Source organism: Callorhinus ursinus, unplaced genomic scaffold (genome assembly GCF_003265705.2).
Source record: "Callorhinus ursinus isolate GAN/ISIS: 27379988/994484 unplaced genomic scaffold, GSC_fseal_2.0 scaffold2, whole genome shotgun sequence".
Classification (NCBI taxonomy): Eukaryota; Metazoa; Chordata; class Mammalia; order Carnivora; family Otariidae; genus Callorhinus; species Callorhinus ursinus.
This window is the reverse complement of record NW_027397064.1, coordinates 27,063,873-27,080,863: the sequence shown is the minus strand read 5'-3', so window position 1 is coordinate 27,080,863 and position 16,991 is coordinate 27,063,873.

Here is a 16,991-nt window from a genome sequence, read left to right as displayed (position 1 = left end):
AATTGCCTAATTGTTCATATCTTAAGAAAGCATTTAAAAAGTATAAGAAAGAAAAGATTAGCAAAGGATGAGACCGTCACAACTGTGTATCTATAAAAGGAAAATATTCAGCACCATCACGTATTTAGAATGTGATTAACAAAGCTACTAATCTGCATTCAGAAGCATGTGATCCATGTAGCACAGGCTAAGACCAGAATAATAATTATGAGTAACTTTTCCTAAATGTTTACGGAGTGCCAGGCACTACATTAAATACTTTGTGTATATTATGCGTTTCCTTCAATCCTCATTTGCAGAGGAAGTTCCTGAGACTCAAAAAAGTTATACCATCCACCCAAGATCACACGTTTGATAAGGGGTCAATCTGAGGTTCAAATCCAGGTGTCTAACTTCAGACGTCACACCCATGATCATTCCAGGCACCACCTCAAAGCTCTGCTTACCAGTAGCTACGAGTGGCCCGGGATAAGAAAGTGAGTGAGGCCACTCTTGCACGAGTCACAACACGTGACAGAAACAGTGTAAGTTCCACAGTCTCCATTTGTGTCCCAGACAGAGAGTGCCAATGTGAGACAGAAACTGCCCAGAACCATGTGTAGCTGGGTGGCACGGTCTGGGGAGTTGGTCATGGGACCTCAGCCAGCGGCCAGCCCCGCTTCCTAGGATGCTAATACTCAGGCTCTGAAAGTTACCATTAACACAGGTGGAGACAGGTGGACCAATGGGGCCCCGGAGACCAACATCGTGCCGGGAGAATCCCCAAGCCCTTGTCCTCTCCGAGCAGTGGCACAGAGCAGAGAAGGGGAGTCCTCCACCAGACACCCGGGTTTGAACGTGTGACCTGCATCAGCGGCACTTTGCCATTCACAGCCCACACACTACGTCAGGCTGGACGCGAGCTGTGACTTCAAAAACGTTTCATCTTCACCTGTGACTCAGGTACCAGGTTCCCTCAAACAACACGTCCCCCCCAACCCCCGATAATAGCATCAGTGGGACAGTTTAAGTATGCAAAGGGCTATTTTTTAGGAAAAACATTTTTAAACTGATCTGTCATTTCCAACACACCTTATCTACAAAGTTGCTGTGTTTCAGGTCACTTGGATCATTTTAATCTGTTAAAAAGAAAAACTAACATGATACTTTGGGACACCTCAGGCTTCTTTCCTTTACTTTGGTGGTGTTCTGTTCTTTTTTCCCCCCTTGGCTTCATCTCAGTTCAAAAGCAAAATTTTAAAGTAGAGACTGAAGCAACCTCCAGGTTGTGCACAGCACCAAGCTACCCTCAGGATATTCCTGGTTCTATTTTTGTATGCACATTTTAAAGGCAACAATATAATGAACTCTGACCTTTAAAGTCTTTCAAATAAATCAATTTGCCAGAGAAAGGACAAGGTAATGAGCAGAATGGGGGAAAAAAATCAAAGGATAGGAAGTCCAAGAAAAGTCTTCAAATGGAGTGTGTGTGTGTGTGTGTGTGTGTGCGCGTGCGCGCGCACACGTGCGCACATGCGCGTATTGTTCTTGGTGTGTCTCTTAGTCAAGCGAATGTTGAGGTAAAAAAATCTAAGAAATGAGAAAAGCTGTAAGCTGCTTTTAAAATTCTTTTATAAGGCAACGATTTTATTTATTTGAGAGAGAGCAAGTGAGTGACAGAGCACAAGCAGGGGGAGAGGGGGAGGGAGAAGCAGACTCCCCGCTGAGCAGGGACCCTGGGATCAAGACCCAAGCTGAAGGCAGACACCTAACTGACTGAGCCATCCAGGCACCCTATAAGACAAAGATTTTAAAGCAAGGAAAAGGAGAAAGGAATTCTAAAACTCAGCACTGTTCTCGGTGGCACCTTTTTACACCATGAAGCCCTCACTTCTGCCGGCACCTTGCCTCCGTCGGTCATCTGGGTTCTCTGTCCTTAGCTGCCAGCAAGAGATGGGGCTACTTCCTCTAGTTCTCTTCCTTCTGGTCGTTCTTCTTCAGTTTTCCTCCTCCTTCTCTTCCCTCTCCGCTTCTTTCTCTTTATCCTCCTTCCTTTGCTTGTCATTTCTGTTGGGTAGAGGGTCTTTCCTGATTTGCTTACAAACATTCCTTTTCCTGGTACAAATGACATTTTGTTTGATCCAAGTGAGATCAGTGAATTAAAACTCCTTCTGTGACTGAAGTTTCTTCCCCTGAAATCTACAACGGAGCCCCCAACATACTGCAATGAACATAGGAAAAAAGTCAAAGCCAACACAAGATGTGTCCAGTTTCACCCATACCTGAGTAGTTCTGAGAGAGATAACGTCATGGCTTAAATTCACTATGAAATATAAATGGCTAATGTCAAATCTTTTGCTGAAGCAGAAACTGATGAAGGGGAGGGCAGAGGTAGAAAAGGGTGAGGAGCCCTTTAAGAAGGGAGTTCTCAGCAGAGATAAAAAAATACACAGAAAAAAAGAGGTGAGAGCAGTGAAGGGCATCTGGGCCTGGATCTCTATTTTGCCTTGAACTTGCCCTACGCTTCAGTTCCGTAATGTGAGAAACTGTCCAGTTATATTCATTCAAAATCAGAGAAAATAAACACCTACCTCAGAAAAATGGAAAGCATCCACAGAATGTCAGGCAGTCATGACCTAATTGAGCCTCAGGTTTGGGCCAGCCAAGAACTTCCCTCCGCCACTCAGCTCCTGAAACCCCCACCTATGCCCATCTCACCTAGGAAGTTGGGCAGAGCCAAATTCCCACGTTCATCATGAGACAGTTGTTGGGTTCTCCCCCACCTCTTGTTCCCTGAGCAAATGGGCATTCTTGTGTGGCGTTTTTGTCTTAGGGACCTTCAACATTGTCTGAAATGTAATCGTCCTATTTTTCACTTTTCTTGTCTAACTCCAAAAGCCCATGGCAGGAAGCAATTTGTCATTTGTTGAGTGCAAATTTGAATGTCGCCCTATCTGGAGTGGACAGTAGGTTTGCAAAACCAGAGTATCTCATGGAGATTCTGCCCCTCCCCCTCTTCGTGCTCTCTCTCTCTTTCTCTCTCTAAAATAAATAAATCTTTTTTAAAAAATCCTATAGAAGGACCTACAACCATTCCCATTTTACAAATGAAAAAATTGAGCTTCAGTGAGCCTCAACTACTAATTAGTGCATAATAGGATATGAATCCAAGCAGTCTGACTTCAGAAGCTTGAGCTTATCCATACACTAGAGTGCTTTCTATATGCTTCTAAGCACCATATAATGCCTCTGCATGAATCTTTTACAACAGACCAGAAGCTCCTCACATGCAGCTTGTATTCAAATTTATTCAACTTCATATAAATGCCAAGCCAGGCCTATAGGAAGATGGTCAATGTATTTGGAAGTAGTACACGGAGGAGCCTCCCTAGCTGGTACACAAAACAACCTCCTGCATCTTCCCATTATATATCTGGGGTCATGGCTATGTACAATGCCATAGGACAGATGCACTAAGCAAGGCTCTATAATGTGATTTGGTATCAATAAAAGTTCCTTTTTGCATATGTGGACCTTATTGTGACTTGAGGAGCTTTTGGTAGCATTTACCTGGAGCTAACATGTCTATTCCAATGGCTTTTAGACCATTAATGGATGGCTTATCTCATCTTAACCAGAAAGTCAGTCTCTCTCTCTCTCTCTCTCTCTCTCTCTCATACACACACACACACACACACACACACACACACTCCATCTGCTTCCTTCTTGATTAAAATTAGACTACACTAGGCACAGTTCCCAAACATCCCAGAGAGGATAGCTGACCCAACACCTTTTCCACAAACCTGCATTCTTACTTCTTAAAGAGAACCAAGCTTGGAGATGAAATGAGAGCTTCCCCCATTGCCTCCCCATATTCCTACCCTGGCAGGCTATTCTGCTTCCAAACACGCACATTGCTCAGTCTGGCTATTTCTGAAGCCTGGGTGACTTTCAACCCAAGAGGAAGCTATAGTATCACCCCATCTACATCAGCAAGGCAGTCTTGATTGCCATTCAGTTGGCTACACCTGGTGATGATACTTTTAAAAGTGACTACAGCCCCTTTAGGAAATTTCAAATGTGTTTGGAATAGAACAACAGAACGCATCTTGTAAACTTACGTATAACAAAGCCATTTCTGCACCAGCTATTGCAACGGACCAGAGTCTGCTTATTTCCGAAGTCTCAGGATGCCTTAAGAATATCTGTCTCATTATCCCCATTATTTTCCCCTCCAGGGAACTGTCCCTAATAAACTTTGCTATGTCTCTTCTCCTGGCTAGTTTTAATATGAGCCAAGGGAAAGATTTCAGGAGAGCATGAGTTCTTTTCTGCCTGGGCTTGCAAAATTGCCGTTTGCTGCAGATGCCTCTGTTAGTAATGATTGAGACAATCTGTGCGGTGTAAGACAACTTGTCGAGAGGTTACTCTAAAAACATCCTCTTCTAAGGCATGTTGAACCCTTAGCCCCTTTCTACAACAACAGGATCTTTAATTTAATGACCACAGAAGGTGAGATGATGCCTTCTCACTAGCATGACCATCTTATAGTAACACTTGCACCTTGGAGCCAAGAGGACCTTGAGAACTTCGCAGGTCCCAAAACTATAAATATTACCTGAAGGACTACTTGGGGTTCGAGTACCATTCCAAGTTTTCACCTCCCTTGAGGGGGCCCAGGATGATTGAGTTTGATAAAGACCCTCTCTGCGAGGACTAGAATCCCTTAGCACTCTTTATGTGGCCGAGAAGACCTCAAATCTAAGCCAAATTTTCAGGAGGCCCAGAACCTCAGAAAACCCCTAATTGTTTCTCTAACCCACTTCTCCTCTTATCTTTGTGCTTTAGTCTGAGAATAAGATCAGCAGGATTTCCAGCTAGAGATTTAGAGTACCCTGGATATGAACAACTGACCCAATGGGCTCACGACAAAACCAGCGTCGTCTCTGGGTGTCCCATTTCTTATGTAGCTCTACTTGCCAACGTCTTAGCTGATACCCAAGGCCACCCTGTTCAAGCCAGGGATTATAGATTCTAAGGAGTATATGGTAACATGCCAGGAGAACAAGAAGCCATGGGATAAACATGGTACATTTTCCTGGAATGCCAATAATAGAGGAAATGTCATTATTTTAGAGCATTACAAACTAGGGTAGAATGCAAACCTGGAGTAAAATGTAAAATTCATGGACTTTTAAAATAAATCTTAAAACTGCAAATAAATTTTGAGCTCAAGGCAAGAGCTTCCAACTCCTTCCCCAGATCTCAGGGGGTCTGATGTTTATTTCCCTCCTCCCCTGTGAACATTTTGATGGGTATTTGAGAAAAAACGGTCTTAATATACCTCTCCCAGAGCCCACAGGCATTTTTAAGATACTCCTAATGAAAAAAAAAAGTGAATTAAGGAAGAAATACAGAAAAAAAGAAAACAAAGAAGTCCGTACAGGAGTCTTCGTGTATTTATGGCACTGTCCTCAATACACCTTATTTTATGAAGGTGGAAATCTGAGATCCAGAAAGGTTGACTCATTTGCCCAACATCACACGACTCTAAGTGGCAAAGCCATGTCAGGCAATGAGTAGAAACAATGAGATAAGGAGAATCTTTTCTAAATACCCCGTGTCATTGCCCACAGTCAACCACGCACCCGAGCTACGTGGAAGAACCATCTGGATTTACGCTAGCCGATGTGCAGCTGCAGCTGTGCTAGCCTGCCTGAGGAAGCATCCCTTCCACGGCCCTAACACAAGGCACCTACCAGACTCGGGAAGGGACAGTGAGCTCAGGTTTATGTTATCAGGAGATACTTCTCTTCTGCTCTGGTTTTAATGAGATATAATTGACCTACAACACTATATTGTTTTTAGATGCACAACTTGATGATTGGATACATGTACATACTGCAAAATGATTATCACAATGAGTTTAGTTAAAATCCGTCACCTCACATGGTTACAAATTTTTCTTCTTGTGACAAGAACTTTTAAGATCTACTCTCTTAGCAACTTCCAAGGATATGATACGGTATTGTTAACTTTCATCATCATGCTGTACGTTGGATCCCCAGAACCTATTTATCTTGGAACTGGAAGTTTGCCCCTTTTGACCACATTCCCCCATTTCCCTCATCCCCTAGCCCTTGCCTCTGGCAACCACCAGTCTATTCTCTTTCTATGAATTTGATTTTTTTTTAGATTCCACATATAAGTGAGTTCCTGCAGTATTCATCTTTCTCTGTCTAACTTAATTCACTTAGCATAATGTCCTCAAGGTCCATCCATGTTATCTCAAATGGCAAGATGTCCTTCTTTTTATGGCTGAATGTATAAAAAAATATACACACATACAGATGTATGCATAGACATATTTTCTTTATCCATTCATCTACCAATGGACACTTAGGTTATTTCCGTGTCCTGCCTATTACAAATCATGCTGCAATGAACATGAGGATTCTCAGAAGGTACTTCTGCTGACCTCAATTTTTCCCTCCAGCCAGACTGCGGATAGTTTTAAGGAGACAGACCTGCTATTCTTGGTCAGCAAAAAGGATGTCTTTGACGGAACCACATGGAAATTAAAATGTGAACAACCCGAGGATGTGTGACCATGCTGGCTCTCATCTCTGGTTCTCTCTTGTGTCCCTCTCTGAGTCTCTGAATTGTGAATCTACCATTCTGTTTCTCCCTCAGTTTCTATTTCTGTCTCTGTATCTTTCTTTCTGTCGATTCTCTATGTCTTCCGCTTCTACCCATTTTCTCTTTATTTGATTTGAAAAATTATATCATTTGCTAACAAGCCTGAGGATATAAGCATCACAATATGTAATTAAAATATGTAATGCAACAGACAGCCCTGCTATATTTCTTGGTTTGGTTGTATATTTATATTTATTAATTGTAACTTAATTTGAAATATTTCAGGCTCGGCTGTGAGATACTCTGCCTGTGCTGGTTAGTTTAAGCTTCTACTCTAGGAGCAATCAGCTGCCTTAACGGGAAACCCACACTCCTGTGGTTCTCAGGTAGCATCATATTTGAAAGGACCTCTGTAGAAGCACCTTCTGTCTCCGGTGCCTGGGTGGCTCAGTCAGTTAAGCGTCTGCTCAGGTCATGATCCCAGGGTCCTGGGATGGAGCCCTGCATCGGGCTCCCTGCTCAGCGAGAAGTTTGCTTTTCCCTCTGCTCTTCTTCCCACTCGTTCTCTCAGTCTCTCTCTCTCTCTCAAATAATAAAGAAATAAAATCTTTAAAAAAAAGTTTCTATCTCCATCAGCATGCAAGGTTTTCCTAATTTGCATAGTGAATTTTAGAAATCTTTAAAATGACTATATTTAAAGCCATTAATTGAGTTAATGGCTTTTCAGTTAGTATATCACAAAAGTTTCCACATATTTACAACACTACTCCTTAAATACATCATTTTTCAGAAGGGGAATCTGAGGCTTTATTGGTGAAATTAAATGTATTCAAGAAGTATAGCTTGGCTAAAATATTTAAGACTCTCCCCATCCTTGCTTAAAGAGTATCAAAATCCAGCTGGACCTACAGCCTATTTTTTTTTTTTTTTTTTTGAGACGGTGCCCGGGACTTGCTCTCCGAATGGCCCCAGGTCCAGCCATCAGCTAGGAGGATTTTTCGTTGCCTGAACTGTAGAACAGAATCCTGCCCCTGGAATTTCGTCATCGCCACCTCAAGCAAACCTTCCACATAGGTGCAGATGGACGCAACCTAAAGGACAGAGGCCTTGCGATGTCATCGTGTTTGCAGAGCAGGTCGTTTGAGATATTTTCTGCCTGCCTGCTCATATGACTGATAAACGTTCATATGTGGGGCCAGAATTTTCTTGAGATCTGCTTTCATTATAACCCAGTAGAAAGGCTGGGAGGGAGGGAGGAACTCTCACCCTCACCGGTCTCAAACGTCTTCACGGCTCCTGTTACCGACCAAGAAGGACTTGAGAGTTGTGCATTAAAAATTGCCGTATGTCCATTCAGAGCAACAATATAAGAAAACAAGCAAGGGTGGCTTTGCTTCTTATTTCTGCTGCCTCCAAAGGACTCGGAACCGGAAGCTCTGAGAAGAGCTGGTATAAGGACAGGACTCTGTACTAAGAGGCTATGACAGGCACCTAAGCTCGCCATCACTACCGTGAATTGTCTGTATGACTTTGGGCGAGTCGTTTAACCCTCTGAATCTCAACTGTTGCCTCTGTAAAACAGGAATAATTGCTTATTTACAGCAATCGAGTTTTAGAAGTTATTATTCAAAGAGGTGGCAGTTTTGCTGTTGAGGAACAGTCACCTTCCACAACTTCAAAATGCTCCAACTCTTTTTTAATTACTGGAGATTATAATTTTTGTGAGTAGCTATAATTTACAGAGCTATAACTCACATGCCACACAACTCAGACATTTAAAGTATACAACTCCACGGTTTTTACTATAGTTATGTGTGATTATCACCACAATCGTAGAACATTTTATCACCCCCAAAAAGAAACCCCACATCCTTTAGCCATCACTCCCCCAGGGTCCCCATCCATCCCCCCGCCCCCCCCCCCGGCATTAGGCAATCACTAATTTACTTGCTGTTTCTACTTCCTGCCTATCCTGGCTATTTCATATAAATGAAATCATATTATGCGGACTTTGTGATTGCCTTCTTTTACTTAGTATATTGTTTTCAAAGTTCATCCTGCTATAGCATCAATCAGTACTTCATTCCTTTTTATGGCCAAATAATTTTCCATCATATGAACGTAACACATTTTATTCATCCATTCATCAGATGATGGACATTTGGTTTATTTCTACCTTTTCATTATTATAGGTAATGTTGCTATGAACATATCATGTACAAGTTTTTGTGTGGACATATGTTTTCGTTTCTCCTGAGTGTATATCTAAGAGTGGAATTGCTGGGTTCTACTGCATATGATATCTCTATGTTCTATCTTTTGAGGAACCACTAGATACTGTTTTCCAAAATGACAGCAACATCTTACATTCCCAGCAGAAATTTATGAGGGTTCCAGTTTCTCCACATCCTGATGACACTGGCCATTGTCTCTTTTTCATTATAGCCAAGTGTGACATGATATCTCATTTTGGTTTTGGTTTGCCTTTCCCTGATAGCTAATAATGTTTAGCTTCTCTTCTTGTGCTTATTGGTCTTCTGGTTATCTTCTTTAGAAAGATGTCTACTCATGTCCTTTGTCCATTCTTAAATCTGGTTATCTCTTACTGAGCTGTAAGAATTCTTTACGTATTCTAAATACAAGTCTCTCATCAAATCTATTATTTGGAAATATTTTCTCCCATTCTGTGGGTTGTCTTTTTACTTTCTCATTAGTGTACTTTGAAAAATAAAAGTTTTTAATGTTAGAGAAGTCCAATTTATCTATTTTTTTCTTTTGTCATTTGTGTTTTTGGCGTCATAGCTAAGAATCCATTGCCAAATCCAAGGTCACAAAGACCTCCATGTTTTCTTCTAAGAGTCTTATGGTTTTAGCTTTTACATTTAGGCTTTTGATCCATTTTTAGTTAATTTTGTATATGGTGTAAGTTAGAAATCCAACTTCATTTCTTTGCATGTACCAGCACCATTTGTTGAAAAGTCTATTTTTTCTCCATTAAATGATCTTGACACTTGTATCATATATCAGTGGACCACAGGTATGTAAGTTTACTTCTGGACTCTCATTTCTAGTGCATTGATCAATATGTTAATCCTTCTCCCAGTACTGCACTGCCCTGATTACTGATGCTTTTTAGTAAATTTTGCAATTGAGAAGCACAAGTCCTCCAACTTTGTTCTTCTTTTTCAAGACTGTTTTGATTATTCTGGGTTCCTTATATTTCCATATGAATTTTCAACTCCTTTTTAAAATTTCAAAAAGGAAAACTATTCTAGTGTTGGTGGGCTGTAACATCTATAAATGGGTTTTGATTTTTGCCTTCTGGAGATTTAAAAGCAAAGAAATCTAAAATTTCTATAGTTCTGTGGCTTTAATATAGTAGGAATTTCCCCAAAACAAGCACATCCAACTGAACATTCTTTAAATTTCCTCTTGCACTAGTTATCTTCTCATTCCCTAATGAGAGACCCTTTAAAATTGTTCAGCTTGAGAAGTTTTGCCTGCTAAGAACAGTCTCAGACACCACATCTTCCTTAATTCGAAGCTTCTAGAGGTTGTCTCTGGTTAGTCAGAGAAGCAGAAGCAATGAGCAAGAATTCGCCCAGTATCAATTCAGAAATCTGAAGAAAAAAAAAATTCAGGAAACATTCTGTGAAACTGCTCTCTTATTTAAAATTCTTGATCCAGGCATCACCTAATGAAAAGCTGTATGCCCTTACACAGCTTACCTCCCCCCTTCACCCCCACTGGGTAATGCAATGGTCTCAAGAATCCATATAAAAACCCCTCTCAAATGAGCACATTGAGAGGCAAGGAAAATGGTATTGAAAGCAGGGGAGACCTGCAGAGAGAGGGGAGGAAAAGACAGAGAGCAAGATAAGGGCAGAAACCAATAGCAACAGGGAAGGGAAGAGAATGAAGAGGGGAAGGGGAACTCAGAAAGGGAGAGAGAAGAACATGGCAGGTATCAATTATTTACCATTTATGTACAATAAAAAAAATGCACTTTAACTACAGGAAGAGCACCAAATCCACTCAATAACCATTTAAAAGAATATGGAAATAAAACACAGCCATTTAAAGGGCTGTAATAAATGTGCAATGCTCTTTGTAATGCCCCTGAAAGAATACAAGTGTTAAGCCTTGGTAAATTACACTTAAAAAGTACGAGTAACATGAAAATGAAATTAGGCATACAAATAACCTCACACTTAGGCATTTTTTAAAAGTCTCTTCAAACAGTTAATTGGAAAAGCCTCTAAGGAGCATAACTTTTCTTCTCTCATATTCTCTTCTCTTAACAATAAAGCCACGTAAATGGCAGGAGCAAATAAACATAGTTGCATGGAAGGTCTGCATTAAATCATCTGCCCTAGAAAAAGAAGGGAAGAAAATAAATAGAAGGCACTGCCAGAATTGTTCCCTTCACGTTTTATTGTTTTTAAAGATTTATTTATTTATTTGAGAGAGAGCTCACACGAGTGGGAGGGCCAGAGGGAGAGGGAGAGAGCCAAAAGCAAAAGTCAGACACTTAACCGACTGCACCACCCAGGCAACCCCCTTCATTTTTTAGAGGACCAAATGAAACCCTTTAAATAAGGGTCACAGAAAATATGCAGATGGCATCACAGCCTGTTTCCCAAATGCACATTTTAGTAGCTTCAATATTCTCCTCAAAATGCAATAAGCCAATAAGGAAGTACTACTAACTTCGTGTGCCCATTTTCCATGAATGTATGCTGTGTCACATAGTCACATTTCCAGTGAACCAGTCCCAGCACGGTCCAACCTTAAACGGGAGAGGATCAGAGTTTGGCTCTAAGGCAGCCATTAGATACCAGAGCAAAGCACAGGACTGGGGTGGGGTGCAACTACTGGCGGAATTTTCTGTGTTCCTCCCTGCAAATTCCGCATAAAGGTTCTAAACACAAACAAGAGTTCTCTCCTCGGGGCACCAGGGTGGCTCTCAGTTGGTCAAGCGGCTGCCTTTGGCTCAGGTCATGATCCCAGGGTCCTGGGATCGAGCCCCGCGTCAGGCTCCCTGCTCAGTGGGAAGCCTGCTTCTCCCTCTCCCTCTGCATGCCACTCCCCCTGCTTGTACTCTCTCTGTGTCTCTCTCAAATAAATAAACACAATCTTTTAAAAAAGGAGAGAGTTCTCTCCTCAATCAATCAGTAGCACATTGTCTTTTCACCCTACCTGGTCGGTCCCCAAATCTCTTCCATATTTGGGACAGAACACAAGACACCTACGCAAGTTCATCAATATTACAGCTTAGGTTGCCCAAGAAGCTGACTCTGAGACAGAGATGAGTGTGCAGGACATTTTTAGGGAATGCTTCTTGGGATCAAACACCCGTGGAAGAGAAGGGAAGGTCGTAAAATTGGGCAGAGGGAGAAACTGGAATAAGGTGCAGTTTCACTGGGCAGCTCAGCCAACCCTCTGGGGAGTTCTGACGATGGCCTGACCCCTCAATCCTGCCCCCACTGGAGGAGAGGGCCGAGCCTCAATGTCCCTTCATCACCAGTCATTGGACGCAGCTGCCCCAGGAAGAGGCCTGACCTCGCTCGAGGCTCGTCTTCTCATCTGAGACAACCCAGAAGGGATCGAGAACTGAGGGTAGCTGCCTGCAGCACCCCGGCAGCTGGGGGTGTCAGACCTTCAGTCCTAAAAAAGGATGTCCAGGTCCACCACAGTGAGCCAACAGAAAAGACCTTTTTTGGGTCCCTCTATTCATGTGGGAAGCATTTGTGGCATCATTTTAATGGGCAAGGTACTGATCTCTAATGACTGATCGCATTAATGTTTCCAGCCTGTCTTTAGGCACAGAACACAGCAAGTTTTATACTCATTGCCCTCCCACAGTCTCTATGAGGCAACACTCTACCAAGGACCCATCTTAGGAAAACTGACAATAGAGCAAGTAACCAGCCATTGTCTTATACAGGCAGGCCCTTCAGTATTTATAGGAGAAAAGGCATCTTGAGGAGACAATGGCAAACGTCGCCTAGAAATATAAGCAATTCATTGACATGGGGTTACAGATGGACAGGAAACAGAGATGTAGCTAATGAGAAATTTCCTGGAGCTTTGGATTCTCCACACCTCCCCCTCCGCTGTCTTCTTTCTATCTTTGCAGATGCTGGAGGGCAAGATCTAGTCCATAAATTATCCTCTGACCCCATTTTCTAAATTTCATTAAAAACATTTTTTTCTCCTTTATCTGAAAATCCCTCTTTCAACTCTTACAAAGACACTCCTGGGTCTGTCTTATTACCCAATAAGTAACCTGCTTCTGTTGGCAAGGACTGTAATCAAGCCAGTGCTGCCGCCCTAACAATACACCTAAGTGTGCCACAGACTGCCGGCACTCACCCTCTTGTGTCATTTCACTTCATTAATAAGCGGAACAAAGATTTCAGAAAAGGGAAAAAATTTGATTATGCAGCATTGTAATGGCACTCGAGTCTGCTGTGAAGACTGAGTGGGGTCTGCCCCTTAAAATCTCCATTTGCTCCACCATGGTGCCATGGAAATGTCAGCTCAGACCCCCCCCCACCCCCACCCGAGGTGACCTTTAGCTGCGTCTCTCAGTAATACTAAACCATTAGTCATGCCTGGGTCAGTGATGTGTCAATAACAGAATAATTATTGAAGAAAGCCTTAAGAGGAAGGACGGCAGTCTAGATTCAGAATCAGCTCAACCCAAACCGGCACCACAGCTTGTTGAATAAATGAATGGTTGTCGAATAAATGGCCCCTTTGCATCTGGAGACCTAAAGACTGTTGATTCCATTAGTCCAGGGGGGTTATTTGTAGCTGCTAAACACCTTTTTAGACCAGTAAGTGGCATGCCTTTTACTCCTGCTGACTGCAACCCACTCTTCTCCAGGAGAACAAATTCACTGTACTTAATGGCTCTGGCATTTTAAAAGGAAGTCCATCGGCAGGGTCGTCCAGAGCACCTGCATCTTTTGCAGGGCACTGGGGAGACTATCTTGAGACCCCGAAATGAGAGATGCCTCCAAACTCTATGCTAGACCTCTGAGAGAAACTAACCAGCAAGGTGCTATTAAAAGAAATGGACGGTAAGAGAGGCGGTGTGGCAGTTAAAGGGAGGAACGCAAGTCAGACGCGCACACACACACACACACACACACACACACACACACGAGGAGAATGCCGTGTGAAGACTGGAGCTCTGCCTGCCATGAGCCAAGAAACTACCAGAAGCTGGCAGAAAGACCCGGAACAGATCCTTCCGTGGCACCTTCAGAGGGCACATGGCCTTGCTGGCATCTTGATCTTGGACTTTCTGGCTGCCAGAGGTGTGAGACAATACAAGTCTGTGATTTAAGCTACTCTGTGTGTGGTGCTTTGTTAGGGCAGCCCGAACAAACCAAACACTGAGGCAATAACTTGCAGCCGGCAGGCCTCGTATGGAGTTCTGTCCTTAGCATTTACTTGTGTCATCTTGAGCAAGTTATTTAAACTCCTTTTCCCTCTGCTTCCTATAAGACCAAGACAACAATACACGGTTTACCTAGCTCACAAATTTATCATGGGAATCAAAACTTTACATATGCAAAAGCACTTTCCAAACTAACAAAGCATACACGCAATCTATATGACATTAATGTGTCCAATCCAGCATTCTGTATGGTAGTATCTTCCACCCGAAGGTATGTACAAATTGAGGTCTCCAGGATTCTACAAAGAGAGATCAAAAGGTGTTCAGAAAATAGACAGACAAACCAAAAACACAAAAATCTCTCTCCCCCACCTTCTAGGCAGACAAGATGGATTTGAGTAGGGAACAGGCAGCCTTTTGAGGCAAAAAGGAAGAGCCATCTCTAAGGTCACTTCTTCCTAATACTTTAACCCAGGTGAAAATGACACACACCAAATAGGCACCAGCCAAGACCAACTGCCCAAGATCTTTCCCTCCCACTGGAGTGCAGGGGCCCAAGGAAGGAGAGAGTGCTGGGGAGAGGGGATGTAGTGATGCGGTGTAAATGCTCGATGGCAGCGTCTATAATGTGATGGTCTTCATAAGAAGCCATATATAATATTCCCATAATGCTTGGCTTCTTTTAATAAGCAGGTGTTTCCTCTATGTTCAATTGCAACCAGAATAAACTCTGTGGTCCCTCAGGCCCAGCTATTAAATGAAGTTGCATTAAAAACAGCAATAACAGGGGCTCGAAGGTGGCTCAGTTGGTTGATCATCCAACTCATGATTTCAGCTCAAGTCATGATCTCATGCATCCTGAGATTGAGCCCCACATCGGGCTCCACACTCAGCAGGGAGTCTGCTTGAAATTCTCTCCCTCTGCCCCACCCCCATTCATACTCACTCTCTCTCTTTCTCTAAAATAAATAAATCTTTAAGACCAACAACAATTAAGTCTAAGAAATAAAATGACTTTAAGAAGCAATCCATTGATAATATGTACCCTTGATACCATATAATAAAAATAGCACGTTACCTCTGTGGTCTTCTTCCCCAAAACCTGTAATCCTAATCCAATCATAAGAAAAATATCAGACAAATTCCAAAAGAGGGACGTTCTACAAAATACCTGCCCAGGACTCCTCAAAACTGGAAAGGTCACCAAAAAAGAGGAAAGGCTGAGTCTAAGGAGATTCACCAAAAGGAGTCTAAGGAGACATGACCAGTAAAGGTAATGAGATGACCTGGATGAGATCCTGGAACAGAGAAAGGACATTGGATAAAAATGAAGGAAATCTGAATAAACCATGGACTTTAGTTAATAACAATGTATCGATATTGGTTCGTTAATTATAACAAAGATACCATGCTGATGTATGTATGTTAATCATAGGGGAAACTGCGTACACGGTCTCAGTTTTAATGTAAATCTAAAATTGCTTTCAAAAATGGAGCCCATCAAAAAATAAAAAAGGCAACCCAAACTTTGCTTTCATCTTTTGAAGAGTACTAAAGGAAATTAAGTTTTTGACTCACAGAAATTCTTCAAAATCCCCTTTCCTCTTCTTTCCAGATATTACACAACCTAACGTTTCTCCAGAGCCTCTTGCTCTCTCATACCACCCCCCACACACAACATGCACACATACACACACACATGCACACACCATCTGGTACCCAGGAACCATGGCTTCTTTGTCTCTCCCCCTTCTTTGCCGGTACAGTACTATGTCACTGTTACCATTCTCCATCCATATGCTCTCCCAGAATGCATCATCTCTAAGACGTTCATCACCCAATGGAGATGGGTCACAAAGAGGAGATGCACTAAACTTGTTACAACTCCGAATAGGTAAGACTACTGATATCCCACACATGTGATGCTATTCAAGATGCCCTCACCCAGGGAGTGATTGTTAAAGATTAACATTTGTAAACGGCTCAGCTCTAGGACGATTACATACTGATTACTGTGTTGAGACATAAAACTAGCATACACCCCTCTCTCTGGACCAGGACTTCCTCTGAATATAATAAACGTTTCTACTATAATCATTCTGAAATGAAGCCCATCCGCTGGGCTTGAATGGTTGAGGCCTGGGTTTCTGGAAGGGTGGTTTTCAACTTCCAAATAAACCCATTTTCTATTTTTTTTTAAAGATTTTATTATTTATTTGACAGAGAGAGAGACAGCAAGAGAGGGAACACAAGCAGGGGGAGTGGGAGAGGGAGAAGCAGGCTTCCCTCGGAGCAGGGAGCCCGATGCAGAGCTTGATCCCAGGACCCCGGGATCATGACCTGAGCCGAAGGCAGACGCTTAACCACTGAGCCACCCAGGCGCCCCGCCCCTTTTCAATTATATTGCATTATCTCTCTCAAAATAACGCCCCAGACTAGGGGAAATGTGGCCCACCCCCAAAATATACATTTGGCCATATGCCAGTGCCACATAATTTTGCACTAAGAAAATACTTAACTGCATTTTTCAGGTCAGCATTTTTCTTCTGATCCTCACAGATGATTCAAATTTTAGAAAAATGAGACCAAAATAGAACTGAGACTTTTGGTTGCATTACTTCCAAACTGGGAAGGCCTTACTCTCCTCCTCCTTTGTATTTCTTTTTTCTTTGCTAAGAAATTTGTCACTCATGCTGTTTCTCTGACAATCAATTCATTGATCTTTACTATTCCACTCCAGGAATATTTGAAATGCAAATAAGGTCACAGGTCTCTTTTCCATCAAAAAAAAAGGTTGTTCAAAAAGAGTAAAATATTGCCATACTATAACTCCCCCATCTTTCTACTATATATTCATACCAACCTTTATTTTTCCTCAATTTTTCTCTTTGTCAAAGCAGAAAAATAAACTGCTAGCAAAAGCATGCACTAGTTAATCTTTCAAAACACAGGAAATCAC